General features: G+C 38.3%; 1 protein-coding gene across 2 annotated transcripts in view; it reads left to right on the top strand.

The window, feature by feature from the left end:
- SMURF2 (SMAD specific E3 ubiquitin protein ligase 2) overlaps positions 1–16,024 on the top strand; it is a 98,655-nt gene that overhangs the window by 26,654 nt on the left and 55,977 nt on the right. The window lies entirely within an intron of this gene.

Below are 16,024 nucleotides of genomic sequence, written 5' to 3'. Positions count from 1 at the left end.
TGGCCTTTTAGGTGCATTTCTTTTCTGTGGGGGAAGTTAATGTACCCTTTGGACATAAAACTGAATCAGCTGAAGAGTGATTACATGGCTTTTAATGCTACTACCAAAACCCGAGGTTAGAAAAACCTAGAATTTTCTGAAACTTCAAGTATAATATGAATGGTAGTTTCTATCTTGAGGATATTAGAGAAATTCTGTTAAACTCCTCAGTGAAAAAGTTTCTTGATATGATTTAACAAGTGCAGCGAGCAGAGTGCACACTTGAGTGCTACATGTGGAATGGGAGCTGCAGGGCTTTCATGGGTAATGCCTTTTCTTGTCTAATCTGCCTACCCACCTGCGCCCTTCTGCCCTTTCTTCCTTCTCTTCGTTCCTCTCTTTCATTTTCTTTTCTTTTTTCCCCCTTTCTTCTGCCTTTGACTCCTTAGTACTGGGGTTGTTCTAGTTGGTTTCAAACTTTCAATCTTCCTGCCTCAACTTCTAGGTTATAGCTGTGTGCTACCATGCCAGGAGCATTGTCATTTAAAAAATAAACCATTCAGTATTTAATCAGAGTTGACCAAAGGGGGAGTCTGTATGATCAGAGCCTGGAGATCAATTTGAACTCTTGATTGTGGTCAGCTTAATACATTTTTCCATGATGTTAGAAGCTTCAGGCCAAAGAGTACTGCAGTCTGATCTGTGTTGAGTTCAGTAAGCACAGGAAGCAAAATGTTTATTTGGTATAATTTAATCTTGTATATACCTTTCTGAGGTCACTGAGAATGTACCTTCTGTAGAACATTCAATTTGATAAAGTATCACAAAACCAGATACAACCCAGTAAAAGCTAGCAGAGGTACTTATGTTCTTTTCTGTTGAACTAATTAAAACTGGCAAAAGTTGTGAGACTGGAAGAGTTATAGGTATGTTAGAAAAACTGTTGTTATTTTGTTAGCACTTAGTGCACAGTTGGAAGGGATTTAAAGTAGAAATAGAAGTCTCTGTATCCATAACTAACTGGCCCCTTAACAGAAGATCAAATGTATATTGACTAATAAGAGCACAGCACACAAGACTTGCTACCAAAGTGCTGCTCTGCGTCTGCCATTCCTGTGTTTCTACCTGGCCAGAAGAGCTCACTCAGTTTTTAAAGACAGACTTCTAGTACTTTCTTTGTGTTTTCACTATTTTCTCTTATTATTCTTGCCTTCAGAGATAGAGATAGTGAGTAGTTGAGTAAAGTTGTTTAATTTGATGTGACATGATGATTTTTGAGATTTTATTGTTGTACTTTGACAATATTTTGTTATATTCCATCTGAATAACCTACTTGCCAGTTCACTGACATTTTGCTCACCAATATGGCTATTTCTGGTTTTGATTTACGATAGGGGACTGAAATGGTCCTTAGTGGTATTATCTAACATTTACCAAATTTTGTGTTTATGAATGATTTTGTTTGAAATTTGGACTTTTGTGCAGACTATTTTGGTAAGAAAATCTCTGGGGCCTTTTGCCCTTTGCCACCTGGAACATCAGAGATCCGGGGACACAGGCCTGGTGAGATTGCACTGTGAGTAATCAAAGTGCAGAGAGGGCAAGGGGGAGCTCGAGGAAAAGGTGCCCCTCCGGCACACAGTAGGGCTGGGCCTCTGGCTGAAGGACTCGGGATCAACCCAGAAAGCCCATGCTTTCGGACTAAATGCACAGGCCCACAGTAAGGCACAGATCTTTGCCAGTGAGAACCGGGGTCTGCCCGTGAAAGGCAGTGCTTGAAGTTCAGCTCTACAGGCCCTCATATGGCACATTGGCCCAGGGAGAGCACACCAGGAGTTCTCAGAGAGCAGAAAGTACTGTGCTATCTGGAAAAGGGTCCGTTTTGGCCTAGAGAAAGAGCCAGGTCCCTGCTAGTAGTACTCAGGACTTGTGGGCAGAGGGCTGAGCTCCCAGAACAGCCTCACAAGAGCTCCCACACCTGAGCCCACAAAGACAGAGCTGAGTCACTGCTACCAGAACTCACTGCTTGCCCACTAAAAGCCGAACACTCAAAAGCAATTTTCTTCCGGAGCCCACAGGCCCTCAGATCCACAGGAGAGACAGGTGCCAGTCACAGATAACAAGATGGCAATAGGAAAATGAAAGAACTTAAGCAACAGAAAGTTCCCAGCAACCACATGGTGGCTCACAACCATCTGTAATGGGATCCAATGCCCTCTTCCAGTGTGTCTGAAGACAACAACAACACACTCATATTCATGAAATATATAAATAAATAAATAAACCTTAATTAAAAAAAAAAGAAACTAGAGAGAGCACACACTAGCAACTTGACAGCACAGTTGAAAGCTCTAGAACAAAAAGAAGCAGATACATCCAAGAGGAGTAGACGGCAAGAAGTAAACTCAGAGCAGAAATTGACCAAATAGAACCATTTAAAGAATCAACAAAATCAAGAGCTAGTTCTTTGAGAAAATTAACAAGATTGATAAACCTTAGCCAGACTAACTAGAGGGCAAAGAGAGAGTATCCAAATTAACAAAATCAGAAATGAAAGTGGAGACACAACAACTGAAACTAAGGAAATTCAAGAAATCATCAGATCCTACTACAAAAGCCTATTCTCAACAAAACTGGAAAAACTGGAGAAAATGAACGAATTCCTAGACAGATACCAGATACCAAAGTTAAACCAGGATCGGATAAACCATCTAAATAATCCCACAACACCTAAAGAAATAGAAGCAGTCATCAAAAGCCTCCCAACCAAAAAAAGCCCAGGACCAAATGGGTTCAGTGCAGAATTCTATCAGACATTTATTGATGACCTAATAACCAATACTCTCCAAACTATTCCACAAAATAGTCAGATGGAACTACCCAACTCATTCTTCGAAGCCACAATAACCCTCGTTCCTAAACCACACAAAGACCCTACAAGGAAAGAGAACTTCAGACCAATCTCCCTTATGAACATTGATGCAAAAATACTCAACAAAATCCTTGGAAACCAAATCCAAGAACACACCAAAACGATCATTCACCATGATCAAGTAGGCTTCATCCCTGGGATGCAGGGATGGTTTAATATACAGAGATCCATCAACATAATTCACTAGATAAACAAACTCAAAGAAAGAAACCACATGGTTATCTCACTAGATACTGAGAAAGCATTTGACAAAATTCAACATTCCTTCATGTTAAAAGTCTTGGAAAGAGCAGGAATCCAAGGCCCATACCTAAACATAATAAAACCAATATACAGCAAACCAATAGCCAACATCAAACTAAACAGTGAGAAACTTGAAGCAATCCCACTAAAATCAGGGACTAGACAAGGCTGCCCATTCTCCCCCTACCTATTCAACATAGTACTGGAAGTCTTGGCCGGAGCAATTAGACAGCAGAAGGAAATCAAAGGGATACAAATCAGAAAGGAAGAAGTAAAAATATGACTGTTTGCAGATGACATGATAGTATACTTAAGTGACCCCAAAAATTCCACCAGAAAACTTTTACAGCTGATAAACAACTTCAGTAAAGTGGCTGGATATAAAATTAAACAAATCAGTAGCCTTCCTCTACTCAAAAGACAAACATGCTGAGAAAGAAATTAGGAAAAAGATACCCTTCACAATAGTCACAAATGATATGAAATACCTTGGTGTGACTGTAACTAAGCAAGTGAAGGACCTGTATGACAAGAACTTAAAATCTTTGAAGAAGGAAATTGAAGAAGATCTCAGAAGATGGAAAGATCTCCCATGCTTATGGATTGGAAGGATCAACATTGTAAAAATGGCCATCTTACCAAAAGCAATCTACAGATTCAATGCAATTCCCATCAAAATTCCAACTCAATTCTTGATAGAGTTGGAAAGAGCAATTTGCAATCTGAAATAACAAAAAATTTAGAATATCGAAATCTATTCTCAACAACAAGAAAACATCTGCAGGAATCACCATCCCTGACCTCAACCTATATTACAAGGCAATTGTGTTAAAAACTACATGGTACTGGTACAGAGATAGGCAGGTAGATCAGTGGAGCAGAAGATCCAGAAATCTCACACATATATGGTCACTTGATCTTAGACAAAGGAACTAAAAACATTCAATGGAATAAGGACAGCCTCTTCAACAAATGATGTTGGCTCAGCTGACATTCAGCATGCAGAAGAATGAAAATAGACTCTTTCTTATCTCCTTGTATAAAGCTCAAGTGCAAGTGGATCAAAGATCTCCACATCAAACCAGGTACACTGAAACTATTAGAAGAGAAAGTAGGGAAAACCTTAGAACACATAGGCACAGGGGAAAATTTCTTGAACAGAACACCAATGGCTTGTGCTCTAAGACCAAGGATTGAGAAATGGGACTTAATGAGATTGCACAGTTTCTAAGGCTAAGGATACTGTCAAGAAAAAAAAAAAAAAAAAAAAAAAAAAAAACAAAACGGCAGCCAACAGATTGGGAAAAGATCTTTACCAATCCCACATCTGATAGAGGTCTAATATCTAATATATACAAAGAACTCAAGAAATTAGACTCTAGAGAATCAAACAATCTTATTAAAAATGAGGTACAGAGCAATAAAAAATTCTCAGTTGAGGAATATCGAAGGGCTGAGAAGCATCTAAGGAAGTGTTCGACATCCCTAGTCATTAGGGAAATGCAAATCAAAACAACCCTTGAGATTCCACCTCACACCAGTCAGAATGGCTAAGATCAAAAACTCAGGAACACTCCTCTACTGTTGGTGAGGTTGTAAACTGGTACAACCACTCTGGAAATCAGTCTGGTGGTTCCTCAGAAAATTGGACATTGTCCTACCTAAAGACCCAGTTATTCATTCCACTTCTGAGCATATACCCCAGAAATGCTCCAACATACAATATGGACACATGCACCACCATGTTCATAGCAACCCTATTTATAGTAGCCAGAAGCTGGAAAGAACCCAGATGTCCTTTAGTAGATGATGGATACAAAAAATGTATATTTACACAGTGGAGTACTACTCAGCTATTAGAAACAATGACTTTATGAAATTACTAGGAAAATGGATCCATCTAGAGAATATCATCCTGAGTGAGGTAACCCAGTCACAAAATGAACAGACATAATATGCAGTCACTGATAATTGGATACTAGCCCCAGAAAGCTCTGAATATCCCACAAACAACTCACAGGCCATATGAAGCTAAAAAAAACCCCCAAAACAAACAAACAAACAAACAAACAAAAACCCCCAAAGGCCAAGAAGTGAAAGCCTCAGTCCTTCTTAAGAAAAAAAAAGTATATCACCCTCTCAGAGTGGGGTACACCTAGACCTTAAATTATTAATAATTCAAGAACTAAGAATATAGCTTTGTGGCAATTTTTGGTAATTAAAAATCATATGTTTAACCTTTACACACCAAGAAAACTTTGACTATTTCCATGTTACGTTTTGTTCTACACGAACTTTATGATTATGGTAACTAGTAAGATTTCAATGCATACTATCAAACCTTTAAAAGAATTAAGTACTGACAAAAATATGTTCATATAGTTTTATGCCAAAATGCTTTTAAAAAATCTGTATGTGTATCTCTCCTTTTAAAATAAAGTTGTAAGGAAGAAAAAAAAAGAAAATCTCTGGGGTTGCCCTAAGTGAGCTTGTCCCTTTTCTTTAGCTTAAATCAACAACTTCCTTTTCAGTAATGATAATTGATCTGTATTAGAGTCCTGATCTGGTGAAGGCTTTTGTAGTTGTCTTTTGAAACAAGATCTCACATGGTCCAGGCTGTCTTCAAACTTACGCAGTCAAAGCTGGTGTTGAATACTTGATCATCCTTCCTCTGCCTCTCACATGCAGGAATTACAAACATGTATTAGCATGCCCAGCTCCAGCCTGATTCTTGGAAACCATATTTAGCGAAACTGGTGGTTTATAAGTTTGTGATGTTCTGCCTGACCTACGTATATAAATGTCTATAAGTATTCTAAGCTCAGGAAACTTGAGTCTGCAGTCACTTAGGGCTAGAGTTTACAGACAGTAATGATGAGGCTTTAAGAGGACTTGTAATATTCCCAGCACCCCATAGATGGTGACACATGCCTGGAATACCAACATTTGGGAGATGGAGGCAGGATGATTAGAGATGACTCAGAGGTTAAGAGGTTCTGAGTTCAATTTCCAGCAACTACATGGTGGCTCATAACCATCTATAATGCTATCCAGTGCCCTCTTCTGGCCTGCAGGCATACATGCAGACAGAACACATAGTATACATAATAAATAAATAAATCTTAAGAAAGGCTCAATATCATATTTTATCTACATGGTGAGTTTGAGTTCAGCCTGGCTACACTAGACCTGTCTCAAAAAACAGCCAACTAAACCAAAATGACTTTGGTCTCTAATTGATAACTGTGAGGCTGTCTATCCTGAATTCGCTTTGCTCAACAACAGGAGAGGAGATAGTAACTTTAACTAAGGCAGGAAGATACAAGGAAAGGCTATTATGGAAGAAACGTCATGTGTTTATATGATGAGTTAGAATATTAGGATTCCAGAAGATGGACTAAAGGATGAACTTTGAAGGCAGGAAGTCAGGACAGAGAGCTGGCTCATCCAAGAAATACAGTATTCATGAGGCAGTTTAAGAAGGCAGAGTTTTGTTTTCTGGGTGTTATCTCCTTTTGTTCTGTGACACTATGTGGGGAAGGAGGGATAAAGGGCTTCACTGGAATTGCAAGTTCTTCCGAAGTACCCTCTGATTATTATGCCCTTGTTTATGGTATTAATATAGTATTAGACACACGTATAAATTTGGACATAATAGCACAGAAGTTATTTATAAAGGACTCCAGTAGGTAGTAGGGCTAAAAGAGATGGCGAAACAAATACAAATAATTTTGGGGCCATCTTGATTGGGATAAAAAAGTTTATTAGGTTAAGATTATGGAGTGAATTTCATTATTTACAACTTGTTTTTTTAAGGGGTGGGTTTATTTCAGCTTACACTTCCAGATGACAGTCGATTATTGAGGGAAATCAGGGCAGGAACCTGGAGGCAGAAGGTGATGCAGAAGCTGTTGAGTGCTGCTTACAGACTGGCTCCACTGACTAGTTTCCTAATGCTAATGCTTTGTTAGTGATTTTCTTAGGATTTTATTGATTTGATAAAATCAATTTGAGTGCATATTATATTTAAAATTATGTAACAACCTGTAGGTGATACATAAGTAAGCCACATTAAAGAAAAACAGTCTTCTGGGATAGAAGAAGGTAAGATAAAAGTGTCATATGGACTCCTAATGTATCACTGTGAGAAGGAACGTGGAAACAAATGGAGTTAATGTGTGTTCTTAGAGGCTCACAGGAAAGGAAAAACCAGAACCTGAAAAAGAATAGAGTCAGCAATAATTTGGCAGAGGATCTGGGTTTGGTTCCCTGCACCTGTGTCAGGCATTTCATAACCAGCTGTAATTCCAGCTCTCCTTGCTTCTGTGAGCATCTGCACTCACACGCACAAACCCACACACAGATATGTAAATAAAAATAAAATATTAAAAAGAAGAGAATTAGCTTTCCTAGAAGAGTTGTACACTTTCAAAATAGATGTATTTGGTTAGCTTGCCTGGGACAGTCTTGGATCACCCATGCGTTCCTTGGGATACGTCTTTGTAGGATTAAGGAAGTCACTATGACTTTTGATTAAAAGTTGAAAATTGAATCTAGAATTTGAGGGTAGAGGGAGGGGCAGACAGACAGTCACATACACATATGTATATACACATATACCAGAGAGACAGCCAGCCAGAACAGGTCTTACATTGAATTATAGTTTAATAAAGTAGATATAGTTTTTGGAGTTAGTTGGGATAATCACATTTGAGGTGGTAGGAATATTATGGATAAAGCTAAAGTAGAAAGGTCTTATTGTCTTATTTAGAAGAGACAAATAAGGGCTGGAGAGATGGCTCAGTGGTTAAGAGCAGGACTGCTCTTCCAGAGGTCTTGAGTTCAAATCCCAGCAACCACATGGTGGCTCACAACCATCTGTAATGAGATCTCGTGCCCTCTTCTGGTGTGTCTGAATATAGCTACAGTATACTTATATATAATAAATAAACAAATCTTTAAAAAAAAAAAAAAGAAGAGACAAATAAGACTGTGTAGTTGAAGAACTAAAAGGAGAACGAAAGATGGAATCACCGACATTTTAAAAGGAAAAAACGATTTACAGTTCTAATTATTTATGAGGTGACAGAAGGATGAGTTAAAACTATTATTTCTTTTTTATCACATATATTTGTGGGGTTTGTTTGGTGCATTTGTGCATGCCTGTGTATGTGTCTCAGGGCACATGTGTGCCACTTCTTATGTGTTGGTTAGAGGACAACATGTGGGAGTCAGTTTTGTCCATCCACCTCATAAACTCTGTGGCTTCTGGAGATTGAATTCATGTTACCAGGTCTGGTGACAAGTGCTTTTACCTTCTGAACCATCTTTCTGGCCTACAAATCTTGTTTCCATTTGTGTGCATATGTGAATGTAACTTACATGTTTGTAGCGTTCAGTCAGTATACTCTGTGGGGAAGTTTTTTTTGACACATTATAAAATATGCTAGTTATACATAAGTGAACACTGAAAATGAAAACACTAAATAGAGAGTTAGATATGGGTGTTTGAAAACATGTCATGCAGTTTGTAGAACTAGAGTGGTCCTAAGGAAAAAGGGAACTAGGGAAACTGATCTTGAATAAGTAAAATTTGAAGGGTTGGTGAAGTTCATAAGGAGTGTGTGTTCGGCAGTTGAAATTGGCTTGGAGATTGGTTGAGAAGTGAAGCTAGACATACAGATGGGTTTACTTGTCAGTATTTACTGGAAATGCAATAGAGTGCCCCTCCCCCATGCCAGTTCGTGTGTCAAGGCTTAATTGCTAAGGAATGCTATCTGTAGATAGAGCCTTTGGAAAGGAATTAGGTCAATGAAGATAGAACTTTCATGAATAGGATTAGTAGTAGATGCAAGAGAAAATTTCCTTCTTTGCTTTGCCAGGGATACAGCAAGAACATGCCTGTCTACACTCCAGAAAGAAGGTTCTCATCGGACACTCAGTCTGCTGGCACTTGATCTTGGACTTTACATCTTCCAGAACTTGAGAAATAGTATTTGTTGTTTAAGCCACCCAGGCTACAGTATTTATTTTGGCAGCCTAAGCCAAGATAAACCTCTTGTCAGATTATGAGAAGATTCCTTTCCTGCTAGTAAACAGATCTCTCTGGACATTTTAGAGGAAAAGAATAAAATAGCTAATATGTACTAAGCATTTGCTAAATTAAATATTAGTATTTTAAATATTTCATATATTATAGATCGCTTAGTTTTTTTCACAAAATATTAATATTTTATTTTGCTTTTGTAACAAGTACATGCTTTATTTGGTTACAATATGTGAAATTCATCCTTCTGGAAGGTTGTGCCTAAAATTTGTCAGTCATTAGGAAGCAGATTTATCAATGTACTAAATATCAATACTTCATGTTTTATTTAAAAGAGGTTGTTTTCATTGAACACAACCATCAGCATATACAAGAGAGCCCACTTAACCAGAACGTAAAATTACAGACTCAAAATACATGTTGTATTTACATTGGAAACATAAGTAATAACTAACTTTAGTGTTAACTTTTAAAAAAATTTTTATTAGATACTCTGTATTTATATTTGAGATGTTATCCCCCCCCAGCCCTGCTCCTATTCCCCTTCCCCCTCTATTTGCCTTCACAAAGGTGCACTCCCTCCTTATCACCCTCTCCGCCCCATTGCCTTGGCATTCCCCTGCATTGGGAAACCATGCCCTCCCTGAGCCAAAAGCCTCTTCTCACATTGATGCCAGACACTGCTATCTTTAGCTACATATACAACTGGATCAATAGGTCTCTCAAAGTGCGCACAAAGGTTGGTGTTTTACTCCATGGGAGTTTTGGAGGGTTTGGTTGGTTGATAATGTTCTTCCCATGAGGTTGCAATCCCTTTCGGCTCCTTAGGTGTTTTTTTTTTTTAAACAACCTAATTGGGGTCCCTGAGTTTAGACTGATTGTTAGCTGCAGGCATGCTCAGCTGTATCTGTATGACTCTAACATGGTCCCTGAGGAGGCATCTCTATCTTGTTTCTTCCAGTAAGTACTTCTTGGGATCAGCTATAGTGCTTGGATTTAGTGGCTGCATATGAGGTGGATACCAGGGTGAGGCGGCTTCTGAGTGATCTTTTCTTCAATCCCTGTTCCTCTCTCTATTTGACCTTGTATTTCCTCCCATGAGAATTTGTTCTCCCTTCTAAGAAGGACTGAGGCATCCCCATTTTGGCCTTTCTTCTTTTTGAGCTTCATGTCTGTGAATTGTTTCCTAGGTATTGGGTATTCAGAGCTTTCTGGGGCTACTATCCCCTTATCAGTGAGTGCATACCATGTGTGTTCTTTTGTGACTGGGTTACCTCACCCAGGATGATAGTCTCTAATTCCATCCCTTTGCCTACGAATTTCATCAAGTCATGGTTTCTAATAGCTGAGTACTACTCCATTGTGTAAATGTAACACACTTTCTGTATCCATTCTTCTGTTGATGGACATCTGGGTTTTTTCCATCTTCTGGCTATTATATAATAAGGCTGCTATAAATATGGTGGAGCATCTTTGAGGTTTATGCCCAGGAGTGGAATAGCTGGGTTTTCAGGTAGTACTATGTATAATTTTCTGAGGAACCACCAGACTGATTTCTAGAGTAGTTGTACCAGCTTATAACCCCACCAACAGTGGAGGAGTGTTCCTCTTTCTGCACATCCTCACCAGCATCTGCTGTCACTTGAGTTTTGGATCTTAGCCATTCTAACTGCTGTGAGGTGGTTGTTTTGATTTGTATTTCCCTGAAGACTAGGGATGTTGAGCATTTCTTTAGGTGCTTCTCAGCCATTCGCTATTCCGCAGCTGAGAATTCTTTGTTTAGCTCTGTACCCTGATTGTTTAGTCTTTAAAACAACATCATGAGGTAATTTATAGTTACCTCATGGGGCTGGAGAAATGGCTCAGCAGTTAAGAGCACTGAACTCTTCCAGAGGTCCTGAGTTCAAACACATGGTGGCTCACAACCGTTTGTAATGAGATCTGACACCCTCTTCTGGTATGTCTGAAGACAGCTACAGTGTATTTACATATAATAAATAAATCTTTAAAAAAGTTTCATTTTCAAATGAAGTCCTCTGGAGCATAGCTTCATTAAATATAGTGTTCAGGATCACACAGCAGTAAAATAGTAGCACCAGGCTCAAAGGCAGGCATTCTGACCTTGTTTAACTCTTGTGTGGTACTTGAAGCTTAAACTAAACCACACTCTTTATAGTGTTGCTAGAAATAAAGGTAAAGAACATTTGGGAGTGCCTAGGAAATGATGCAGACCTGTCTATATATAATGTTTAATTACAAATTACAAATAAGTTACAAGTACTATATACTTTAACTGTACAATGACACATCCACCTTGGTATTCTGAGGAAGAATAAATTATTGTGCAGTGTAGTTTAGGTATACTCTTCTATTTAAAATATTTTAGATTTAAAATTTTTTATTCTATGTATGTATATATGTTTGTGTACCAAGTGTGTGTCTGGTGTCTGAGTAGACAAGAGGAAAAAATTGGGTCTTCTGGAACTGGAGTTTCAAAATGGTTGTTAACTGGCATGTTGGTGCTAGGCACAAAATCCAGGACCTCTGGAAGAACGGCTAGTGTTCTTAGTCACTGAGCCAACCTCTCCAGCCCGTAAGTATACTCTTCCAACTTCTGGGACAGCCATCAGTTATGAGTTGGTCTGTTGGAAAGAATACATCTAGCAGTGGAAGTGGTAGTTCAGTTTTGAAGTGTCTTAGTTAGTGTTACTATTGTTGTGATGAAACACAATGACCAAAGCAACTTGGGGAGGAAAGTATATATTTGGCTTAAGTTCCTGACTCATAGTTCATCATCACAGTTCTTTATTAAAGGAAGTCAGGACAGGAATAAGGAGGGGAGAAACCTGGAAGCAGGAGCTGATGCAGGCCGTGGAGGAGTGCTTCTGACTGGCTTGTTCTTTATGGTTTACTGAGCCTGTCTTCTTGTAGAACCCAAGACCACCAGCACAGGGATAGCACCACTCACAATGGACTGGGCCCAGTAATCACTAATTAAGAAAATACCCTTCAGGCTTGCCTACAGTCTTTTCTCCTGGAGGAATATTTTTAATTGAGGTTTCTTCCTCTCTGATAATTTTAGCTTGTGTCAAGTTGACATAAATCTATCCAGCATAATAGTAACAGATGGAATAGTGTTTGGCCTGCAAACAGAATGCTCTTCCAGAGATCCTGAGTTCAATACCCAGCAACCACATGGTGACTCACTACCATCTGTAATGGGATCTGATGCCCTCTTCTGGTGTGCCTGGAGACGGCTATAGTGTATTCACATACATAAAATAAAATCCTTTTTGAACAGATAGCTTTGATAACTAAGTTACAGGAACAGAATTGTAAAAATTAGTTTGTTTTTGGTGGGTGAGCAAAGAAAAGTAGGGATATCTATTTTTTTCTCCTTTTCAAGCAGTTTCATTCCTCTGAGCATCATAATTGGAATGCAACTGTAATCTGAGGAACAAGAAATGTCAAGGATTTAACAGTTGAGAGAGCATTACTGAAGTTAAGCATAGACAACTATTCATTATGAGTACAATGGGGAAGAACAGCAGGGCACTCTGTTACTACAGCTGGGCATTGCATTGAGACTGTTAGAGATGTTTGCTTTATATAGGCAACTCCTTTTTAATCAGAAAAGGAAATGATTGACAACACCAGAGTATGATAGCAGCCCTTCTAGGAGTGGTTTTTCCAATTACTACTTCAAATACAATATAGAAAGGATTTGGGCACTTCTTTATAGAAGAGGTAGGTAGACTAGTTAGAACAACTTTGGGAAGTATAGATTTAAGAATACAAAATGCCCTCTTTTACCGAGACCCATCAACTGTTTGCACCAAGACTGAGAAGAAGGGGGCCTGGGTCATCACTGGGGGGTACTACATTCGCCTGGGCAATGACTTCCACACCAAGTGTGTGTGTGTGTGAGGAGATTGCCATTAGCTCCAACAAAAAAACTTGAGAACACGATAACTTGCTGTGTCACGTATCTGATGAAGCAGATTCAGAGAGGTCCCATGAGAAGTCCTCTGTCAAGTTGTAGGAAGAAGAGAGAGAGGAGATTATTGAGGTAGATCCTGACACCAAGGAAATGTTGACATTTCTGAGCTTTGGTAGTCTCTTTAACTTTCAGGTCACTGAGCCTACAATTGGGATGCATTTCAAAACACCATGTGAAGCTGTTTAATTTGTTATGCCATATTTTCAGTAAACTTGAAAACAAACAAAAAACCCAAAATGCTTGGAGAAATTCAAGATGAATATTAACATGATCAAAGTAGCATACCAGACAATCTATGCATCTCTAGCTCATTTAAGACATTGTCCCTAATGGACTGTATAGAAATAGCACTGTAGCATTAAAAGGCTACATTTGTAGTTGTCATTGGTCAAAATTAGCACCTAATTGGTTAATATCTGAAGCTAGTATAATGTGTTAATAAAAATTGGTGAAAATTTAATCAATAAGCATTTCTACCTTTCTGTATATATTAATTCCCATAAGAAGCTTACTAAATGTTAAAAGGGTTGAGGTACAGATGGATGGATGGAAAAAGTCTGACCTCTTCACCCTTTGTTCCATGTGGCACATTTACTTTACAAGTGCTCTCTCCTGCTCTTTTACTCTCAACATTGTATATACATGTCTCTTAAGAAACACTTAGAAAACCAGAATGAAACAATCTTGCTTATACTTTCCATAGTTTCTGTTACCAAAAATGAGATTTAAAAACATATAGACACATTCTCAGAAGTCCTTGATATATACCTCCTTAGGGGTAGGTTTGTTATAGTGGCATACTTATGAGTTTGTCATACTGAAATTAATGAATTCTTTGAAGATTTATGGAGTAATTCTCCCATAACTGATACTGAGGATGGAAAAAAAAAAAAAAAAAAAAAAAAAAAAGCAGAGAGCTGTGGTTCTAATCTCTGAAGCAGATTTCCAAGAAATAGAGCAGCACAGTGAAGGCTAGAGTATATGAAAATTATTTGTGCAAGTGAATAAAATTACCATTTTTTCAGATCATATATTGACACTCTTCAAAATTATGAATATAACTTATTGCTTTGAGAGCATTTATATATATATTATATATATATTAATATATATATTAAGCAATATATATAAAAACTGCTTTCACCATGTATACTTAATGCCATGAATACTAAGAATTGAGGAAGAATGTATTATTTATGCTGTGTGGTGTTTGCAACCTATGTAGTCACATTGTAAACGTTTATAGTAAAATGTGGTAATTCTTCATGGTAAGTCTTCTGTGAAAATGGAAGAGTTAAAAGAAACGTTCTAAAAAGCTTTCTTTCCTTTTCAGTTTGCAGAAATGAGTAGGTAAAGAAGCTTGGGTGGAGAGAGGGATGTTAAGTCTGTGGTCAGGTGAGAGGTGAAGCATCTTTAGGGCAGTGTGGCCAGATCTTACACTGGGGAACCTAAATGAGTGTTGTGATGATGAAAAATGAAGTCTGGGAGATAGACAAGCACTAGCTGTCTCTTTGAAGAGACAAAAGTTTGATTCGGAAGGTCTTTAAAGTCAGAGAAGGGAAATGAGAGGATGTAATCAGGGACCTGAAAAGATCTCTGTGGGTCTCTGTTGGCCCTGGAGCTGGTAAGGCTTGAGATAGTGATTCAGAAGGCTGTAGTAATTGCTGGTGCTGAACTGGCTGAAGAGAAGTAGACAGATGAGGACATCCAAGAGGTTTTCATGGAGCTGATGTTGGTTGAAAATATCCACCACCTTCAGCTGCTTTTTCTTTTCTGGGCAGGGGAGTACACCTAGGATCTTGTGTATGCTAATAAGCACTCTACTTCTGAACTTTACTGAGCCTTGCTTACAGTAAACTGGTAAGAAATAGTTTGGTAGGGGTGGGCGTGGGGGCGACAGAGGAAGAGTGATTTATTTGGGAGCATACTTAGTTTTGTAGAACTGAGACTTAGGAGAGTTTTAAAGGGTTTAGATGTTATCAGAATTGTAGAATGACAAAGACCTGAGAGAATATATGAAAAGTGGCTTTATATTTTTTTGAGATGGAAGAGTTTTATTCTGATAAACTAAGAATTCTTTTAGAGATGTAAGCTCTTTCTACAGAAAAATAATATTATTATAGCAGTTTATATACAATTTCAAGGTCAATCAAGATATGCAGCTTTTTTGAGAAAGGGTTTCTTTGTTAGCCTTGGCTGTCCTGGAGCGCTCTATGTGGACCTTGCTTACTTTTCATTCACTGGAGGGAAACTTGGATAGTCAGAGGAGACACAGGCCAGTGTGTCTGTCTATGGTGGCTTTCAAAATCCATGAGTGTGTGTTAGAAGCAGGATCTAAAGCACAAGCAGACACATCATCTCAGACCAAAGAGTAGATGGTAGGTCCAGGGATGAAATGTTAGGTCTGTGACAGGAAGTTAGAGATTCTCAGACTGTTTCTCTCAAGTCAGGTGTGGGCTTATTTCACTACATGAATCATAACACGAATGACAGTTTAAAAACCATTGCTTTATTACTGTTAAAGACTATAATTTGAAATGTGCATGTGTTGTACATGTGTTGATCCTAATGGCTTGGTTTCTGTACTGATAAGAGTTAGTGGGAAATATTTCTAAATCCATTTCATGATTTAGTACTTTTAGTTATGGTCTTAGTTTTCATGATTGAATTTTCATTTTTATAAACAAAATGGCCAGGTGTGGTAACACACACCTTTTATCCCTGTGAGTTCAAAGTCAGCCTGATCTACATAACAAGTTATAGGCCAACTAGGCCTACATAGTGAGGCCTTGTCTCAAAAATCCACAAATAATTTTTTTCTTGT

Source organism: Micromys minutus (assembly GCF_963924665.1).
Source record: "Micromys minutus genome assembly, chromosome: 10".
Classification (NCBI taxonomy): domain Eukaryota; kingdom Metazoa; phylum Chordata; class Mammalia; order Rodentia; family Muridae; genus Micromys; species Micromys minutus.
Note: the sequence above shows the minus strand (reverse complement) of the source record. Positions and strands in the feature narration are given on the sequence as shown.